The sequence below is a fragment of the Microcaecilia unicolor genome, chromosome 10 (genome assembly GCF_901765095.1).
Source record: "Microcaecilia unicolor chromosome 10, aMicUni1.1, whole genome shotgun sequence".
Classification (NCBI taxonomy): Eukaryota; Metazoa; Chordata; class Amphibia; order Gymnophiona; family Siphonopidae; genus Microcaecilia; species Microcaecilia unicolor.
Genome location: NC_044040.1, coordinates 95,311,000 through 95,325,551, shown reverse-complemented (window position 1 = coordinate 95,325,551; position 14,552 = coordinate 95,311,000).

Sequence of the window (14,552 nt, the reverse complement as noted above, 5' to 3'; positions counted from 1 at the left end):
TCCTGGTTGAGATATACATTGCCATATTTCTGTCATTCATTCATTCATTCTGGTTAATCTACAAGCTGTGGAAAGACTACAATTCCCTTTTAGTCACTTATGTATTGTGGTAGCAGAAAAATAATTTGTGAACTTGTATATAGATGACAACCATTTCCTATAAATTTTGTTACTAAGGTGATCAGTTGAGTCTTGGTTGGTGAAATACTGTCATTTTGTGAAATATGCAATAACGGTTTTGCAAAAATAGTCAGCTGAACTGAAGTCATTGATACAATGTGTTTTACTGATCTATATATGCCATGCCACAGGTACTAAGTCTAGGACTCATACTTTGAGATGCAACAATGTGGTTTATAGCAGACTAACAGCTTTCTCCCTTAAACATAATAATTTGAAATTCATATTGAAAAGTGATATGTGAAAACTGGAAAACAAACTCATTTTAAAAGCATTTCCTGAATCCAATGACTTTTTTTTCACTGTGTACTCTAGATTCATATATTTCCAGTACATTGAAATATTGGTTTCAAATTGCTCTGTCTCATGATAATTAAATGAAAGTGGAATTAACCCCCTTAGACAAGTTAACAATTTATTTTTATTTGCAACCAACAAACCACATGACTGAATACAATAATATAAACTTTCCCATAGTACAATTTGTGTATGAGACATAAACACCCATTAAAACAAACATCACAACATGTTAAAGGATTTTTATTTCAAATTAGAAAATGAAGCACAAATGCTTTCTTGCCATGATCCAAACACAAATATTCTGTTTAAATCATGCATTTATAGGTGCAAGCAAATGAATTTTGACATGTGAAATATATGTAATATAAATACAGATGAACTTAATGACACATAAAATAGATATATTTCTTTGGAAACTTACCTTTGCAAATATACTTACAGATATAAGTAAATATCTATGTGCTATGATTTACACATACAATATATAAACAAAGGTATGGATATTTATATATACACAGATGCACACCCAAAAATGCATACTTACTGGCATATATAAATATGGAGGTAAATTGACTGAAATCACCCAGCATTTATTAAAAATATGCACTAGAAGTGACAATATACATACTTTTAGACAGGCAGAGATACCATGTTACCCAGTTCCAAGAGAAAGAGACTTAAGATACAATTCTATAAACCTTAGGCACCATCTTGGTGTGTAAAAACAGAACATAAGTGCACAAAAAGAAGTGAACATTCTAAGTTGTATTCTAAGAAAGCATCCCATAGGCACACATACATGCTGTGGTGCTCATATATATGCACCAGAAAAGGGGATGTGCCTGGGACAGAAGGTGGGCATGAACAGGTATGACCAAAAATCAGATGCACACGGACTGTTCCATAAACAGCATGTTAGTATGTGACATGGAATGGGTGCACCCAAAGTTACATCACCTACATATAGAAGGGGATAATTGAACCAGGGCGCCAATCTCTAAGGATGGCCCTGTAAAGGGGTGGGGTAACCTGTATTATCGAAACAAGATCCATCTTTTCAATAATACAGTCGGGGATGCCCAAATCATGAAAGTTAGGTCGACCTTAGAGATGGTCGTCCCTGTTTTTTGGAGATAATGGAAAGTGAGGACGCCCACCTCACAAATGACCAAATCCAAGCCATTTGGTTGTGGGAGGAGCCAGCTTTCATAGTGTACTGGTCCCACTAACTGAATGGAAAAAGCCCTTCCATTTCCGGAAGGGAACGGGCATGCATGAAGGAAATTGCAAGCAAATGAGCTGCATGCTGTTAGCTCATTTTGCACATGATTCCTTCCTAAGGAGGGGAGGTGACGGCAGTTGAGGACATCCAAAATGTGGGTGTTTCTGTAAGAAGAACATCCATGCCTTTGCTACCCTCTTTATTTATTTGGATTTTGGAACACAAGTAGCAGCAGTGGGATTTGAACTGGCCACCTCTGGATTACAAGACCAGTGCTCTAACCACTAGGCCACTCTTCCACACTACTCCACTCCCTTGAAATTTGGCCATCCCTGTGGGGGGGGGGGGGCAGTTGAAGAAGTCCAAAATGTTTGAAAGAAGGACTTCCACACCTTCGTTATGCCTTCACTGACACACACATTCCTCCCCCCCCCCCAAGGGACCTGCATACTCCCCCCCCCCCCCCCACAGGGATGGGCAAATTTCAAGGGAGTGGCATAGAATGGAGTGAAGTGGCTTAGTGGTTAGAGCACTGATCTTGCAATCCAGAGTGGCCAGTTCAAATTCCACTGTTGCTACTTGTGATCCAAAATCTAAATAAATAAAGAGGGTGTTGGAGGCATAGCAAAGGCATGGATGTCCTTCTCACAAAAACATCCACATTTTGCGGGGAAGGATATCCTCAACTGCCATCACAGAGACATAGCAAAGGACATACTCTAAAAAAAAAGACAAAAGTTTTTGAAGTTTATTTCGGGGTGGGAGGTGGTTAGTGACCACTGGGGAAGTCAGGGGAGGTCATCCCCGATTCCCTCCGGTGGTCATCTGGTCAGTTCGGACACCTTTTTGATGCTTGGTTGTGAAAAAAAAGGGACCAAGTAAAGTCGGCCAAATGCTCATAGGGACGCCCTTCTTTTCTCCATTATCGGCCGAGGACGCCCATCTGTTAACCACGCCCCATCCCGTCTTCGGTACACTGCCGACAAGCCCCCTTGAACTTTGGTCGTCCCCGTGATGGAAAGCAGTTGAGGACACCCAAAATCGGCTTTCGATTATGCCGATTTGGGTGACCTTAGGAGAAGGATGCCCATCTCCTGATTTGTGTCGGAAGATGGGCGCCCTTCTCCTTCAAAAATAAGCAGGATAGTGACTAAAGGAAACATGAAGGGTCTCTTATGACCCTCATGTGTTGTTTGGTGATTTTGTTGCTGCTTAACTTCCCTGTCCTTGCTCTATCTATCCAGTACCCTGACCCCCCTATTTTTGCCCCATCACCAATCACTCTCTGCAATTGACTCTTCCTTTCCCACAACCTCCTCAGATCTCCAAATCCTTGCACCTTCCCTTTCTATTATCCCACCCCTCCCACTCTTTGTAACTATGTGTCTGTGTGTCCTTCCTACTGCCACTGCATACCCCTGTATGCTACTGACCCTGTTCATGTCATTGCATCCCCTGCCCTCACTGTTTCTGTATGCATTTGGGGGTGTCCCCATAACACTCGGTGTATTGTTCTGCCAGCAATACTGTTGGTCTCAGTGACACCATGACTGTCCCTGTCTGTGGCTGACACTGTGGTCTCCAGTCTGTTCCATTAGTGGGCACTGGTGGTGGTTACATTTGGTGACCACTGGTGGTGGCTACAGCTATTATAGCAGCAATGAATGACAATGAGGTCCTCCTACTGTGAGTATTGGGCTTCAGGAGAGAATGGAGATGGAGGAAGAGGCCAGGCAGAGAAATAATATATTATGTTAAGCTATAACATGGTTTTATAGCCCGCCATATGCCTTTTCATTTCAAGGTGGGTTACAAAATCAAAGAAACCAGATAAAATCTCTAGAAATTACTAATTCAAACAAGTGAAAAACAAAAACCAAAAGTACCATAATGAAGACACAGTTCACTGGAACAGAAAAGCTTTCATGTTCTTCTTTCTAAGTATAGGTGTATTGTGAACAGCATCGCAGAACTTGAGGTAGTGGATTTCCAGAAAGAGGCCATCTGGTAGAGAAGAGAAGCAGAAAAATGTCTAATTGATTTTAAAGCAGTAACCTTAGGAAATTATAAGAAAATTTGATTTTGTGTCTGGGATCGTTGGAGAATTAATAAATCCATCATGTAAAAAGGGGTTACTCCCAACAGAATCTTAAATATCATTGTACATACTTTAAATTTGATATGTTCTTAATTGGTAGCCAGTATAATTTCAGATAATATTCTTTTACTGAATCGTAACTTATTAGGCCATAAACCTAATAATTTCTAAGAGCAGCCGGTTAGTGCTAAACTGCAATAATCAAATCTGGCTAACACTAATGTTTGTACAAATAGTCTAAACGTGTCAGGTTCAAAAAGTTTTTTAATAGGTCTAAGTTTCTGTAAAATATAGTATGTTTTCTGCAAGATCATTGAAACACGATTGCATTGTAAGTAGGCTGTCTAATTCAACCCCTAAGATTTTGAATTGGAGATCTAATGGAATTCATTTCAATCTATTTTAAAATGAGATATAAATCTTTCATCTTTGTCTGAACCTATCCATAGAAACTTTTCCTTATTTAATTTCAACCGATGGTTCGTAATCCATGAATGTATTATAGACAAACATAATTTTATGCATGATAACATTTCAGCCCAAGTTGAAGAACATGTAGGAAAGACAGTGATGTCATCTGCATAGATATTACTGTGCAAAATGAACTTATCTGGAGGAGTGGCCTAGTGGTTAGGGGCGGTAGACTTTGGTCCTGAGGAACTGAGTTCAATTCCCACTTCAGGCACAGGCAGCTCCTTGTGACTCTGGGCAAGTCACTTAACCCTCCATTGCCCCATGTAAGCTGCATTGAGCCTGCCAGGAGTGGGAAAGCATGGGGTACAAATGTAACAAAACAAAAAAACAAAAAACCATGCCCAATGATCTCATCAGTACATTAAATAACAACCAGTTTCTGGACATGACTGATGATGAATGCCTGAGGTGATATAGATTTATTATGGACACCATTGAACAGCTGTGCATCCAGCTGTAGGAGATCTTGTGCCCACTGACTACAGGGACATGTATTGTCAGTCTTGCCAAAGTCCTTTGCATCACTAGCCACTGGAATCTTTCCAGACACCCCTTGCTGCTGCTGCAGCAGGAATCAGCCAGCCTGAGCCACAAAGATGCTTTCAACAGTTCTTAAATGCCTTTGTGAGGAGAGATGTTTCAATATATAATGTTTCCAGAAACAGAGGAGAGCACTCAAGCCATGGCTGCTTTTTATAGGTCCTATTTTTCATTAATCTACACAATTTTACAATAAACAATTAATAATCAAAGAAAATATAATATAGATAAATGTAAATGTGTGAAAGGTACTACTCAGTGATCACTGGTGGTCACAGCTAGTATAGCAATAAAATGATATTAGGGCTGTTAACCCCTCATTCATCATTGCACCAAATTTGGTTTAAATGTTGTAAAACATTAAATTGAAAACAACTTTCTGATTGAGGGGCTGAGTATCTTCTCGGCTGAGAAAGAGATAAGTAGATTGATATTCCTCATGCATTATTAGATTATATTTTTATAGGCCGGTACTTCCGGCGGGGACATGAGCATGAGCAGCAGCGTGCTGTTAGAGTTCAGAGGCTCCTGCCCAATTTTCGATTTAATCTGAGTGTGCCCTGGTTCCACTTTCACCCGAGAGGCAGATTGGTATAATGGACAAGTACCTTAAGAGATCTCCGGAAGCGAGTCGGCAAAAAAGAGAAAATAAAAACAAACAGCCTGGACAACAAAATGGCGAGAGAAGCCGCCCCACAGCCCGGAGGATTTCAGACACCAGCTATCGCAATCATCGTGGCAGTAGCAAAAGCGTGGGACCCAAAATGGGCAGAGGTAGAACAAAAAATTGGAAGAAGTAACCACGCGGGATGGATGTGAGGCACAAAGTGGGGACCTCGAGGCAAGGGTGTCCGCCTGGAGGATTAGGGGCGCGGATACTGCCCTGACATCTCCAATCTCACCAAGCAACTGAAAGAATACCATGACAAACTGGAAGACCTCGAAAACCGCTCGTGGAGAAACAACATTCGGGTTGTGGGGCTACTGGAGACTGTCCCAGAGAGGAATTTAACAAACTGGCTAGAGAACTGGTTGGCCAAGAACTGGCACTCTCAGACACTATGGTCCCTTTGTTGTGGAGCGGGCCCATCGCCGTGGGGCGCAAATTGGAGGAACAGACGCGCCCACTGTAGTGGTAACCAGGATATTCAATTACCTTAAATTCACTGTTACAATGAAATTGAAATAGATCGGCATTATATTATAAATATAAACTGCAGAGAGTTGGAAATAGGACATGGCGCATGCTCGCTGGGGTAATTAAAGGCTGGGGAGGAACAAGGGCGGTGGCCACCATTAGAGATAAAAAGGGTTAAATTGACAAGTGACCATAAAGAAATTGGTCAATGTTTTCACTGAGTACTTTACGACACTATATAAAGCCGAGATAAGCCGAGGGGAGAAGCCTCCATGTCTTACTTGCAAGGAGCTAAACTGTCAAAGGTGTGCCTCACACCTGGAGTGTTTGAATGAACAGTTAACAATGGAAGAAGTGCAGAAGGCATTCAGGGGCGTTGAAATTAAGATCTACCCGGGACGGGATGGGCTTTCTGGGGAATATTATAAATTGTTACCCCCTAAAGCCCTTGTACATTTGTTAAGTTATTTTGAAGAAATGATAGCGACAGGTAGCCTCCCAGCCCATGCTAATGTAGCTTACATAACCCTAATCCTGAAGCAGGCAAGTCACCAGAGAGACCGGGGTCATTATAGACCAATATCTTTATTAATGTGGAAGTAAAATTAATAGCACAAATCTTGGCAAGCGTCTGGCACAATGTCTGCAGTTTTGGTAGGCCCTGAACAAGTGGGGTTCATAAGAAAACGTAGGGCAGTACATAACATGAGGAAATTGTTACTAGCTCTGGCAGCGTGTAAGATGCAGGGATTCCAGCATGGATAACAAGCCTAGACGCTGAAAAAGCTTTCGACCAAGTTAATTGGGAGTACCTATTTCAAGTCATGTCAAACATAGGCATTTCAGGATGGTTTATGAGAGCAGTAAAGACATTATATAAAGACCCTAGAGCTAGAATAATTGTTAACGGAGGGAGGGAGAAGGAATTCTCGATAAGCAAGGGTACTAGGCAGGGTTGTCCCGCTCCCCCACTCTTGTTCATGTTGGCAATGGAGCCTCTATTGAGGACCATCATGATAAAAAAGGAGATACGGGGGGTTGAAGTAGCAAGCCGCCAACTGAAGGTGTTTGCTTATGCAGATGACCTGCTTCTGCTCATAACGGATGCTATCCACTCGTTGGAATCCCTGCTAGAGGAGGTGAAGAGATTTGGGGAAATTTCAGGGTTCAAGTTAAATTATACAAAGTCCTGTATTCTCTCGATTGATGCAGATAGCGTGGGGAGGTGAAAGGGCCCACAACCATTACAATGGATGACAGGTCCCATAAAATACCTAGGCATAAGAATCCCTGCAGACCTAGGACTGCTATACAAGAAAAATGTGGAATGGCTGTTAAAAGAGACCGAGGAAAGACTAGGCATGTGGGGTTCCCTGCCCAGAACGCTATTAGGGCGGATTGCATTGTACAATATGTGTATAATACCTAAATGGTTGTACGTGTTTCAAACCTTGCCACTGTTCCTGGAAAGAGTGGATGAGAGGAAACTAAATAAATTGATACAGCGATTTCTATGGCAAGGGAAAAAGGCACGCCTTCCCATGACCACTCTCACCATCCCTGTGGAATATGGCGGGTTGGGACTGCTGAGTGTCAGACAGTTAATGATGGCCTGTGGAATGCGGCACATTAACGACTGGTTCAGAGGGACGAAGGACTTTTCAAATACAGACATGGAATTGCAGATAGAGCCAGAGGTACACTTTACCAGTTACCTGCACGTGGGGGGGGGGGGGGGGGGGGGGAAGTCGATCTCAGGAATATTAAAATACTCCATGATAATGCCTACGGCAAAGGCAGTATGGTGCAGGGTGGGTCGTCTGCACAAGTTCTCTGCCAGGGTTACACCTTTCTAGTCCATCTGTGAGAACATGAACTTTGAGCCGGGACAGCTGTATGCGGTGTTCCGGAGATGGAAAAGCAAGGGGGTGGTGTATCTCCTCCAAGTGCTTAATGCAGAGGGCCGGATCAGAACCTTCCCAGAATTGCAAAGGGAATATGGGCTGCCGAAGACGGATGAAATCCATTATATACAACTAAAACATTACTTAAACTCATTAGCGTGGGAGTCACTGGCAGAAGATGTACAGGAGGAACTTTCTGAAGTATTTTCTTTGGCGGCTCAACAGGATGTGCCACTCACGTTTCACCATAGGCATATAAGGGACACGGCAGCGGAATTGGACTATGCTAAGTTGGCACAGCAGTGGAGCACAGACTTGTTGAAGAAAATAGAGGATACACAATTAAAAACACACATACAGATAATTAGACGTTCCTCTAAAGCAGCAAGTCATTGGAAACTGCAATATAAATTTCCTCTGCGAGTATATATAGCCTCCAGACGAGCCTTTCATATGGGAGTGTCGCCCTGGGGGTCCTGCCCAAAATGTGGCTATGAAGGAGCAACATTGGGCCACATGTTTTGGGGCTGCAAAGAGGTGGATAAGTTCTGGAGGAGTATACTGGCCTATGTTTCCCAGATGTGGAAGTCATCTTGGAGTCTTGATGTGGCACTTCTGTTTGGTCACCCCAGACTGAGTAAACCGAGTCCAAGGGGCTACAAAGAATTTGCATCCAAGACTGTAATAATTGCCAAGCAAGTCATACTGGCTGAATGGATTTTGCCTCGCCCACCTTCCAGGCAGCAGTGGAGAGTACGGATGCTGTCTTTAATGCGGGATAAAGAGTTGGGACTCGATAGAGGGGAAGAAATTTCAAACTTGCTGGGCCCCTCTCTGGAGAACACTTACACCGGCTGCTCACAGCCACCTGTTAAATTTTTAAGGTCAAAGTGAATAATAGAGGTTGTAGTAGTGGAGAGCAGATAGGTTTGGGTTGGTTAATGGGGGGGGCAAGGGGGGAGAGGGAAGTAGGAGTTAAGGATAGGTAGGGGAAGGAAGGGGGGGGGGGAGGGAGGGAGAGGGGGGACAGGATGGGGGGGGTGAGAAAAAAAGAAAACAATGCATGGATTGTATTATAGTCTGGTTAACAACATTGGAAGTTCATGTATGTAAGAAATGGAAATTTGCAACAGAGGTTGTCACTTAGGCTTCTGGAAATGTCTTTGTTATAATTAATAAAAAAAGAGTTAAACAAAATTTTTATAGGCCAGCACAATTCCCCTCTGTCCTTGGGGCCATTAACTGCACACGAGCTCATCAGATTACCCTCTGGAAAGCAGCATATCTACACGAACAGAAAAGGATTCCATTCCTTAAATATGCAAGTGATCTGCAATGCAACAAATATCATAACAGATGTCTGTGCATGCTACCCAAGGTCATGCCATGATTCCCATATTGAGCCAATCTGGAAAAAATGACTCTTTTAAGTGTGGCAGGATAACAGGTGGAGTAGCTGCTAGGTGAGTTCACACACCACCCTCACTCCTAGCTGAAGTATTGATACCCTCTAACCGCCCACTTTCCCCATGAGACCAGCAAAATGCAACTCACATAGCTGTAAAACTCTGCCAAATGCATTGCTGTGTGTTGCCAAGCCACAGTACAGCAGAGTAACATTCTCATATATGTCCTATCATTCCACCACTGCAGGTGACTGATGCAATCCACTATGGACATGGAATAATGACATCCATGTACTGCTGTAATGAAGACCACAACAGGACCAGGGCTGTTATTAAAGGAACTTTTGGAATGCGGAAATCCTGGTTTATTTGCCTGGACAGATTTAGGGGTGAATGCTCTACACTCCCACAAAGGCATGAGATATATTCATTGCACATTGCATGCTGTGCAAACTGGCAGTACAGAGGAGGATGCCTGAACTTGCACAAAATATACTAGTAGAGCCTGAAAGTGATGAGTGATGAAAAAAGGAGAAGCTGGCCAAAGGCAGGAACAAATAGCCCATCAAACCCTACAGTGTGCACTGGCAGTGCAAAATCATCTCAACCAGACTGATTTTATGCAGGTGAGTGAAAGTGCTTATTGGATAAAATATCTGTAATGATGCACTGGTAATACATTAACCAAAACCCCTCCATGATGTTCCCCAGTGACCCTCTCTTGCCCCCTTCCTGAATTTTCCCTATTTCTTTCCCGTCTATGCTCCTTCCCATGCTTTGAGAAAAATGATTTAAGATGGCCAGTGGGCTACAAAGGATGTTGTGAGCCAGAGGACTGCCCTGGAGAGGAACTGCCACCACAACCCACCCCTATGGTCTTCCTGGCTCCCCTATGAAACTATGGGAAAACTAGGGGCTCACAGCTGATGCTCCTGCTGGCAGATGGAAGGGTGCAATGAGATAGAGAGAAGAGTGGGGAGCACACAGGCATAGAGGTCAAAGAAGGGGAGTGCATGCTGACCTTGGCTGCTCAACCAGCTATAAGGCCAGGGTTCTAAACTCACTGACAAGATTGGAAAACAGTAGCACTACAGCATCCCTAAGACCATGAATATCCCTGCGAAGGCCACTAACTTTCTCCTGGAACAGGGTGTTTTGGTCAAAGATGTTAATCAGTCTGCATATCAGTTCATCTCTCTGCTCTGGGGTTCTCCCCTGATGTAGCTCCCTCTTCTTCATTCTTTACATAAGTACTTAAATATTGCCACGCTGAGACAGACCAAAGGACCATCAATCCCAGTATCCTGTTTTCAACAGTGGCCAATCCAGGTCACAAATACCTGGCAAGATCCCAAAAAAGTTCAATACATTTTATGCTGCTTATCCCAGAAATAAGCAGTGGATTTTCCCCAAGTTTGCCTTTAGGAAACCGTCCTGACCTTTTTAAAACCCCGCTAAGTTAACTGCCATTACCATATTCTCTGGCAATGAATTTCAGAGTTTAATTACACGTTGAGTGAAGAACAATTTTCTCCGATTCGTATTAAATTTACTACTTTGTAGGTTCATTGCATGCCCCCTAGTCCTGGTATTTTTGGAAAGCGTAAACAAACGATTCACGTCTACCCATTCCACTCCACCCATTATTTTATAGACCTCTATCATATCTCCCCTCAGCCGTCTTTTCTCCAAGCTGAAGAACCCTAGCCGTTTCAGCCTTTCCTCATAGGGAAGTCGTCCCATCCCCTTTATCATTTTTGTCGCCCTTCTCTGTACCTTTTCTAATTCCACTATATCTTTTTTGAGATGCGATGACCAGAATTGAACACAATATTCGAGGTGCAGTTGCACCATGGACCAATACAAAGGCATTATAATGTCCTCACTTTTGTTTTCCATTCCTTTCCTAATAATACTTAACATTCTATTTGCTTTCTTAGCCGCCGCAGCACACTAAGGAGAGGGTATCATCAACAACAACGCCGAGGTCCCTTTCTTGGTCGGTGACTCCTAACGTGGAACCTTGCATTACGTAGCTATATTTCGAGTTCCTCTTTCCCACATGCATCACTTTGCACTTGCTCACATTAAACGTCATCTGCCATTTAAACACCCAGTCTCCCAGTCTCGTATGGTCCTCTTGTAATTTTTCAAAATCCTAGTGTGATTTAACAACTTTGAATAACTTTGTATCATCAGCAAATTTAATTACCTCACTTTTGCTTCCATCTCTAGGTCATTTATAAATATGTTAAAAAGCAGCAGTCCCAGCACAGACCCCTGGGTAACCCCACTATCTACCCTTCTCCATTGAGAATCTCTGTTTTTTTTTTAATCCTTTAACCAGTTTTTAATCCACAGTAGTACACTAACTCCCATCCCATGACTCTCCAATTTCTTCTGGAGTCTTTCATGAGATACTTTGACAAACGCCTTTTGAAAATCCAGATACCCAATATCAACCGGCTCACCTTTATCCACATGTTTGTTCACCCCTTCAAAAAAATGTAATAGATTGGTGAAGCGAGATTTCCCTTCACAAAATCCATGTTGGCTTTGTCTCATTAATCCATGCTTTTAAATATGCTCTGTAATTTTGTTTTTTATAATTGTCTCTACCATTTTGCCCGGCACCGATATCAGGCTCACTGGTCTATAATTTCCCGGATCCCCTCTGGAACCTTTTTTTAAATATCAGCGTTACATGGGCTACCCTCCAATCCTCTGGTACCACGCCTGATTTTAAAGATAAATTACATATTATTAACAATAGTTCCGCAAGTTCATTTTTCAATTCAATCAGTACTCTGGGATGAATACCATCCAGTCCAGGAAATTTGCTACTCTTCAATTTGTCAAATTGACCCATTACATCCTCTAGGTTTATAGAGATTTCATTCAGCTTCTCCGACATGTCAGCTTTGAATACCATTTCTGGCACCGGTATCTCGCCAAATCTGCCTTGGTGACAGAACTAAGAAAAGAATTATTTAATCTCTCTGCTATGGCTTTGCCTTCTCTGATTGCCCCTTTTACCTCCCCCCCGCCCCCCCCCCCCAGTCATCTAGCGGTCCAACCGATTCTTTTGCCGGAGCTTCTTGCTTTTAATATACCTAGAAAAATTAATTTACTATGTGTTTTTGCCTTCAACGCAATCATTTTCAAATTTCCTCTTAGCCTTCCTTGTCAGCACTTTGCATTGACTTGACATTCCTTATGCTATTTCTTATTATTTTCAGTCGGTTCCTTCTTCCATTTTCTGAAGGATTTTCTTTTAGCTCTAATAGCTTCCTTCACATCACTTTTTTAACCATGCTGGCTGTCGTTTGCTCGTCCTCCCTCCTTTTTTAATACTAGGATATATATTGGCCTGGGCTTCCAGCATGGTATTTTGAACAGCATCCCGCCTGATGTAATTTTGAACCCTCGCCGAGCCTACTTTTTTTTCACAGTTTCTTCTCATTTATCATAGTCTCCTTTTTGAAAATTAAATGCTAACGTATTGGATTTCCTGTGTATACTTCCTCTTTCATCTATCCCCACTCTGTCAGTAAACAGGGGTGGCTACTTAGTGTGCCATGATAGTGGCACAGCACATCCACTATAGACAAAGAGAGAACAGTTCAAATTTTGTTCCTAGCCAAGAGTAGCAAGGGATATGTATCTGACCATCCCCTTACTACCTGTAAGAATCTGTCCTGAGGGCACTCAGTACAGCATAAACAAATAGCACTGCTAGACGGGAGAGGGCATGTTCAACGATGGCACACTTGAGATGTGAGGTACAAACATGACATTCCATCATCATAGCTGTTATGTACACATGGGTGGTAACTGCCACTCTCAAATGACCATCAAATGTTTGGTTCCGCCTTTCCCCTTCCCAGGGCCCCTTTCTGACCTGCAGCTAACTAAGATCAGTGAGAATACTGGATATCCTCTCTAAGGGCTATATCAGCTATGTTAAGCCTTCAGTGTAACTACTCTGGAAGGACGTCACCATGTCCAAGTTCCAAGGCTGGTATTGCTCACTACCTTACATGGTGAAACCTGTGACTGCCATGATTCACTGGTAGGGTGTATCCACAATTCTACAATGTGTACATTAACCCAAACAATGCCAAATGATGCACATTGGGAAAAATAATCCAAATTAGCTTCCAACTTAGGAGTCAGCACCCAGAAAAAGTTCTAGGTGTCATCATAGAGAATATACTACTACTACTTATCATTTCTAAAGCGCTACTAGACGTAGGCAGCGCTGTACACTTGAACATGAAGAGACAGTCCCTGCTCGACAGAGCTTACAATCTAATTAGGACAGACAAACAGGACAAACAAGAGATAGGGAATATTAAGGTGAGGATGATAAAATAAGGGTTCTGAACAAGTGATTAAGGGTTAGGAGTTAAAGCAGCATCAAAAAGGTGGGCTTTTAGCTTAGATTTGAAGAACGGACAGAGATGGAGCTTGACGTACCGGCTCAGGAAGTCTATTCCAGGCATATGGTGCAGCAAGATATAAGGAACCGGAGTATGGAGTTATGCAGGTGGAGGAGAAGGGTGCAGATAAGAGAGATTTACCCAGTAACGGAGTTCCCGGGGAGGAATGTAGGGAGAGATAGATGTGGAGAGGTACTGAGGAGCTGCAGAGTGAATGCACTATAGGTCAATAAGCGGAGTTTTGACTGTATGCGGAAACGGATAGTGAAGCCAGTGAAGTGACTTGAGGAGAGGGCTAATATGAGCATAACGACACTGCTGAATATTAATCATGCAGCAGAATTTTGAACAGATTGAAAAGGGAGAGATGGTGCTAAGTGGGAGACCTGTGAGAAGCAAGTTGCAATAGTCTAAGCGAGAGGTATAAGGTATGGATGAGGACTCTGTAGTCACACTGGTCAGGAAATCTGTCACACTGTCAGGAAAAGTGAGCCCTTGGGCCACTACCGATAACCCGGCAGCGGCAGGCAGAACCACCAAACAGGCAGCAAGGCGGACCACAGACAGACGGGCACAGGCTGGACTGGAGCAGCTGGACTGGAACAGAAGCAATAAGCAGTAAGCAGGAGAATAGTCCATGAATCAAACAGAGTCTTACTGGCCGGCAGCAAAGCAGAATAAACCAGGAAACAAGCAGAGTCTTAGGTAGGCAGCAGCAGTAGAATAAACCAGGAAACAAGCAGGGGTCTTGGGCAGGCAGCGAGCAGTAGAATAACCAGGAAACAAGCAGGGTCTTGGGCAGGCAGCGAGCAAGTAGAATAAATCAGGAAACAAGCAGGGTATAGCTG